Below are 6,212 nucleotides of genomic sequence, written 5' to 3'. Positions count from 1 at the left end.
AACAGACTGTATAAAATAGGTTTTGAAGCTCTCCCTTCTCTTCATTAAAGCCTCTGTTTACAGGCTTGTGGTGATACGCAATGTGCTACAGGGGCCAACAAAAAAAAAAAAAGAATCTGTTTGGTACTGCCAATTTGTTATGTCATGGTCAAAGAAATTGCAGCAGGGAATCGTGATATCAATTCGAAGCAAAAACATCATGAGTCACATTTTTCCCCGAATCGTGCCGACCTAGGATGAATTCTCTTAGTCTTCATCAAACTACTCTCTCTATAGAAAAGTTGTCTAAGGCAACATGACAAGATGGTTGAATAAGCAGAGCATTTAACCCTAAAGCAAGGCACTTATCACCCCTGAATTGTTTGTGACGGGCCATTGTCAAAGGAAGAGATCAATTTCAGGTAAGGTGTGATTCTACTGTAAGAACAAGGTAGTTCAATTGTCATGTTAATGCAACGTTAGCTGGCCTCAAGAGAGGCGTAATAATAAACATATTGCACATGTCAGCTGGTCAATGTTTTGACCAAAATAAGAACATTTCAGTTTTCTAAAAATAGCCCTGGTGTGAAATTGGAAGGTCACAATGTGAATCAAAGCTCTGAGCAGGTGTACTGTCAGTCAGGGGTGTAGGCCAGTCCCTACACAGAGAATAGGCAGCGGGGCTCAGCGTCAAAGACGAGTAGGACACACAGGCAAAAAATAAAAAAAATAAATAACTCTGGTGAAAGGTCACTGCACCTGCTGCTCAAACCATAAACCTCCTTCTGTCTCTCACAGCTGTGAGAATGTTTTTGTTTTTCCTTTCTCTAAAGAAAAAAAACTGACACCTCTCTCTCTCTAAGGTCCCACGGTGTACTGGTTCAGACTCAGCTGTGACAGATGTAAGGTAAAGAATAACCTTGCATCATTTTATATTTTATAAACAATATTTTTTTTTTTTTTTTTTTTTTTTAAGTAATGAAATCATGAAACACAATAAAACGTTAACAAAACAAACAAACAAAAAAAAAACTCTGCAAATGCTCATATGAGTACTATGTGTAATGCCTTTTTTTAATCTTTTTATTTTAATCTTTATCAGTTATTTACTGCTGCTGCACTGATTGATTCATACAATGACAATAAAGAATCTTTAATATTAGGGATTTGGATACACAGACAATTATTTTTAATCTGTTCATATTTTACTTGGGGTGACCTCTAGCTCACCCCGTAGAGTCCTTGGCAGTGACCGCGGGCATGTCCCACCCTCTCTCACCCCTTTCCTGTCAATAAAAGCCCCAAAATATATACTTATTTATAGGCTGGCAGCTCCTGGAATGTGTGACAAGAACATAATAAACTCAAGTTTTATCTTTTAACTTAGCCTCATCCCCTTCTGTTTTGTTTACTTCCAGTTCTCACCTTGCACACGGTTTTCGACCATATTTTCTGTCACATACCCATTAGACAGCTTCATTTTTCCCATTCAGACATTGCCAAGTCAGCTGACTGTATCCTCATCTAAGATTAAATTCTCTTTGTGGATCGAACACTGCCATGTTTCTGAACCACAAAAACACATTCCAGATATGTAGTTTGGATGTACACAGACATGTGCAACAATGGCATATGTTCTAAATCACATATTCCAACGTAACACATATTCCTTTTATGTTTTACATAGGATTGAACTTTTGATATCAGGCGCAAAACAAGGACCTCTTTATCAAAGTGTGTCAGTATATAATTAAATCGTGCATGGAATCAGTTGTTTCAATGTATATTAGTAGAAAACTAACATGATAAAAAAATTATATATTACAGCTAATATGGTACCAACTAGACTGCAATGTTATTTAACTTTTAGCAACAATTCACTGCAGAATCTAAATGCTTCTCCAAAAACAAAGTGAATGATGTAGTGTCTAAAGTCTCTTCTCCCTGATAGTCCCAGCATCTGGGCCTTAACAACCCTGTATAAAAGGCTTTGAGAGTAGTTGCTCGGACACAGGTTATGAAGGTTTTGTGTTAGTGTCAATCTAGCAGGTCTAATAACTCATGTTAATGCAATTGTGAAAATTAACAATGAATCTTTGACAACACAGCAGCTGTTCACTGAACCAAGCGAGACTTTACAATCGACCATAAGCCTAAGGAAGGAAGGGAAGACTACTGTAAGATTATAACGAGAAGACTGTAGGAGTGCAATGATCAGAGTCAGTGCCAAAACAGTGAAGCAATATATCTGAGACCTGTAAATGATCCTGTGATTAATTAAAACAAGGATAAGGAGAGACAAAGGCAATTTAGAAATGGAACGGCACCAAAAAGAAATGCGTGTTCTGGTGTGTGTGGCTAGGCCATGGCCTGTAGGTATGTTTGTGCAGATCCCTTCAGCAGATATTGTAATCATTAAATCATTACATGACTTTGGCCCCAAGATATCAAAGTCTGTTACGAGTCAAAAACACTAAAACTTGCAACATTTATGTGACATGTTGAAATTCCGTTACAAAAAGTAAAATAGAAATGGAACGCACACTAAGGCTTGTGTTAAGGTGCTGACCACCGGGAGTAGACTTTAAAGTAAGAAATAAAAAATGTTGCGCACTCTGGCTCCATAGGAATTTTTCTTTTATTAAAATGACATTTCGGCCAGGCCCCTGGGAAGTGCACCAGGCTTTAAAGCCAATTTAACATAGCGGCCAAACAGCGGAACTACAACTTCAGTGTCAGTCATGAGATTTTGCTGCGTCATCGTGGCTCCGTCCAGCACTTAGCAGCGCTCAAGATGATTGTGATTGGTTTAAAGAAATGCCAATAAACCAGAGCACGTTTTTTTTCTCCCATCCCGGAATGGTGTGTGGACTAGCCAGACGTTGGCGCTGCGGAGGACGGTCTGGTAATGTGAGACTAGTGGAGTGCTAAACTGGAATTATATGGCTTTGCAATCAGAGGTCTCTAGCGCGCCTGCTCTATGGGTCCTTTAGTGCGGAGGAGCTGACTATCTGGGTAATTTTATACGCGAGATTGTAACTTTTTTGACTTTATGCGGCACTGAGCAACTCTAATGGGAGAAGAAAAACGCTGAATCCAGGTAGTGTTTTACCTTCACCGTTTCGGCCCTTAGGCCTTATTCAACAATCAAAATGGCAACAAACTTGGTTAATCTTGTTGTTGATCTTAAAGAAGAACATGGTTTACTGCAGCTACATGACAAAACAGAGAGAGCAACCAGTGTCAGTAGTAAACTAGTGAAACGGGGAGGAGGTCATTATGCATAGAAACCTTGCATAGCATTACATAGACTGTACCATGAGGTTAATGTGTGCAAAGAAACCTTTAGAACACCTTGCTGCCATTGACCTTAACCATGCATACTTAAGAGCCTTTAGCTGTAGGCCCTGAACGTCTGTGGCATTTCTAAAAGCTGCAGGCTAGGTTTGTTGAAAGGTAAAAACAGCCCAACACATTTTCAAATGTTTTATGCACCAGCATCACTACAGGTGACTGACAAAGACTGCAAACCTGCTCTTTGTTATGATTCCCATGCCAAACCCAAGTTTTTTGCATGATCCCACATATCTGTGTTCCTGCAGGATCTATGTGCATATCACTTGATATGGACTAATTTTCCTAAAGTTTCCTATGATTCCTATTTGTGTACAGTATCTGTGAATTCCTACTCTGATCTTCTTTCTCCTGAGCTATGTTTGTTCAGCCTCTCTCTCTCAGTCTCTCTAGACTTCGCCCTCACTAAGGTCATTTGGAGCTCAGGAAACGGATCAATAATCAGTTCAAATTTACTGGCAAAGTGCTTACCTTGTATCCTCAGTGCCATTCAATCCAGCCTGGGAGTTGCATCTTCCTACTGCAGAGTCAAGTTTCACATGTCCATCGTGCTCAGGGGGGCTTCTTTGAAAAAACATTATCAGCCAGAGAAATGCTAAATCATTACAAATTTAGGTTAAAAACAAAAAGACTGCCAGTTAAAGAGAGTGTTTTTGCTCCTTGGTACGTAAGCTGTTACATTGATTACCTGTGTGTGCAATGTTTGCAGATAATGACTAACCATATGGCAAACAATAAAAAGCATTCCTGGTAGCATTTAGCCTAACATATGGGTGTTGTTAGAAGGACTTATATCGGCTAATACGCAAGCTAACGTGGTGTAAATGGACCAACGTGACAAGCTCTACTAGCAACCTGAACACGCCTAACGTTAGTGAAAGCAGCTTGTCTTGTGATGCAATATAAGAAGCTAACAACAACATTAACTGACAGTGTTGTCCTTCGTTTACTAGCTGAAATATAACTAGCTTTATTGACTAGGTGAAAAACTAGCTAGCTTCGCTGGTGACAAATTTGAGTCCCGAAATGAGTTTTAAAGTCCCTGCTGGCCGAGGTCTTCACCTCAAACCCGCAGAATGTTTCGGAAAAAGAGACAAGTCAAAGATAGCTCACCGTGTCCACGGGAATACATTTTAGTCTGGATACGCCGAACAAAGCTGAACTTCCAAAACGAGTCCTACGGCTTTTCCCCAACACGATAACATGTGTGTGTGTTATCAGTTCCACGTACCAAGTTATATCGACAGCTCGTTTCTCGCTCAGCCTGTTGACACACACAACTGACTAACTGAGCTCAGTTCCTTAAAGCGAAAAAAAACACACAGCAGTCTTTCAAGGCCAGACCAATCGAGACCGAGTGGCGGGATAATAACTGTTTCGGTCCGGGGCCGAGAATCGATTTCTCGAAATAGCTTGTTAGGCCTAGCGCAGATTAGGCAGAAGTTAAAGAGAATGCCTATAACTAGATATACGGTGTACTTCAGAAGTGGATTTCGGAACTTTTTTGAGTCTGTGCAAATTATAAATAGTAAGAAAACTATCTACATAGCTGATCTACTGGAATGTTTTTTAAGGAATTATAATATAATATAATATAATATAATATAATATAATATAATATAATATAATATAATATAATATAATATAATATAATAATATTATATTATATTATATTATATCATATATCGTATTATAAATGTTATAATTGTGTTATTGTTTTCTATCCTTTCTTTTCGCTGTTTGTGTTTAAACTACTTTCTTACATTTTATATATATATATATATATTTAATTTTTAAAGTAAAATTATAATATCCCCTGGATGGAAAGAATAATGTCTTTGTATGATGTATGATGCCGAATTGTTTAAACATTGTATAACATGTTTGTAAAGTTTTAAAAAATAATAATAAAAAACACCTATATTTACGGTATAACTATAACTAAGTATAACTGTCTATGAGTATAACATGTAAATAAGGTACTACATTGTCGTTGCACAGTGCTGGCTTATCAATGCAGGAAACAAGAAAAACACTAAACAGTGTGTGGCCCTCATAATTAAGCAATATTGTGTGTCCTTTTGTTAATTGTTAATCAATATCTTGCCCTGCAAAATAACCGTCCAACAGAAACTAGATAACTAGCTGTTATGTATATGACTTATGTATATAAGTCTATAGGCAAGGAAATGCTGATTTAAACCCCTCAGAATAAAAACACTGTTCAGAGCAATCTGCTGTAGGAAAACATTAAATATATTCTTACACTTAACATCCAGTCCTGGGATTGAAATAGGCACGTGTGCTTTCGTAGACAGTAGAAAAAGTGATTAATACACACATTCAATGATGCCACCCCGTGTTAGTGAATTGCAACTGCTCTCATTAAATTGAGGCTACAGCAAACTTGATTTGTGGGCTTCAGAATAGAATAGAATAAGTCTAATTGTCATTGGACAACGGCTGTCCAACACCTTTTTTTCACAACTCACCCTCAGTGGTACACAAATGAACTGACAGAACCCTTATGAAGGCAAAAGACCCAATAAAAACGTATGTGTCTAATCTGTTTTAAGTCTGCACCTTTTAGATTTTTTAGGCCATGTAGGCCTACGCTTAAATGGCCACAATCAACAGTCTTTATTTTTAAGTAAAGTTTATAAGTTTGTTTTTTAGTGGTGACTGCTGTTCATCTGCCACTATATCAACCAGGTTATTATGGATGCTGTGTGCTCATGAATCAGTGCATGTGTTACATAATCCAAGTTTATGTGTGTCAAAATGTAACTGCACGACAAATGTCGCATATCTCTGTCACACATGGCAGTTAACCCTTGTACGGTGGTCCGGTCTGACCCGTTTTCAATGTTTGCTAAAAG

The 6,212-nt window shown here is 38.1% G+C and overlaps 1 protein-coding gene across 2 annotated transcripts in view; it reads right to left on the bottom strand.

The window, feature by feature from the left end:
• The window catches only part of LOC116701980 (testis-expressed protein 2), a 36,485-nt gene extending 31,806 nt beyond the window's left edge, over window positions 1–4,679 (bottom strand). For both annotated transcript variants that reach the window (XM_032536055.1, XM_032536057.1), the window contains exons 1-2: window positions 4,447–4,679; window positions 3,805–3,897 (exon numbers count right to left, since the gene is read on the bottom strand). The gene's annotated coding sequence lies outside the window, so the exon portion shown is untranslated. The remainder of the gene's footprint in view (window positions 1–3,804; window positions 3,898–4,446) is intronic.
• Between the last annotated feature and the right edge of the window lie 1,533 nt (window positions 4,680–6,212).

Source organism: Etheostoma spectabile, chromosome 2, assembly GCF_008692095.1.
Source record: "Etheostoma spectabile isolate EspeVRDwgs_2016 chromosome 2, UIUC_Espe_1.0, whole genome shotgun sequence".
NCBI lineage: Eukaryota > Metazoa > Chordata > Actinopteri > Perciformes > Percidae > Etheostoma > Etheostoma spectabile.
Note: the sequence above shows the minus strand (reverse complement) of the source record. Positions and strands in the feature narration are given on the sequence as shown.